This window comes from Aplysia californica, unplaced genomic scaffold, assembly GCF_000002075.1.
Source record: "Aplysia californica isolate F4 #8 unplaced genomic scaffold, AplCal3.0 scaffold00484, whole genome shotgun sequence".
NCBI lineage: Eukaryota > Metazoa > Mollusca > Gastropoda > Aplysiida > Aplysiidae > Aplysia > Aplysia californica.
The window spans coordinates 448,499-449,367 of NW_004797754.1; the positions used below are offsets into that span (position 1 = coordinate 448,499).

The 869-nt window shown below is 37.9% G+C and overlaps 1 protein-coding gene across 1 annotated transcript in view; it reads right to left on the reverse strand.

Annotated features, from left to right (window-relative positions):
• The window catches only part of LOC101847135 (O-methyltransferase MdmC), a gene marked incomplete in the record, with an annotated part of 10,769 nt that overhangs the window by 2,920 nt on the left and 6,980 nt on the right, over positions 1 to 869 (reverse strand).

The following is an 869-nucleotide window of genomic DNA, read 5'->3' on the forward strand; positions in this document are numbered from 1 at the left end:
AACCTCACTGCAGTTGGTACTAATAAATTTCTATATCTTTCTGCTCTTGCTTTTTTGGAAATGCATCGTTTACTGCGGGTAGATAATTTAAATTCCAAGACCAATGTCAGTGCGTGGCTCCAGTCATTTAGCATTACTTCCGCTTTTTTTTTTTTTAGAACGTTTGTTTTGTGCAGATATTCAAAGTTACTTAAGTCTCTGCCAATTGTTCTTGATGCCTTTATTATCAACATGTTTATTTTTATGATGTGCTGCCTTCCCAACTTGCTACCAAAGCAAGAGATAACCAAATTTATCTAAGTTTTTATTGTGGTGGTGTAGAATATCTGAAAAATGGATGGATTCAGATTGAAAGACCTAAGTTTCCACAGAAAGTACAGCCTTTGATTTACCTTTTGTAACGATATTGGTTACCTGATTTTGCCAAGTAAATTTGTTGTCGGCCACAGATATAAAGAAAAGAAAGTAAAACCATCCAGTGGCACCCTCCAACCACCCAGCTCACCTTCAAGTATTCTGGGTAATAAGATCTGTCGGCATCCATAAAGATCAGGTCAAAACTTTTTCCCGCCTTCACAGTGTCTTTCATGTAGTCTGAGAGTGAGCCTGGAGAAAGAGAGGACAGAGACAGAGAAAATCGTGACTATTGGAGATGGAGATAAAGAACGTTTTGATCAGTAGAGAGGGAGACTAAAGAACATCTTGACTATTGGAGAAAAAAGAACACATTGGTTAATGGAGAGAAAGAACAGATTGACAAGTGGAGAGAGAAATGACACATTGACAAGTAGAGAGAGAAATGACACATTGACTAGTGGGGAGAGAAATGACACATTGACAAGTGGAGAGAGAAATGACACATTGACAAA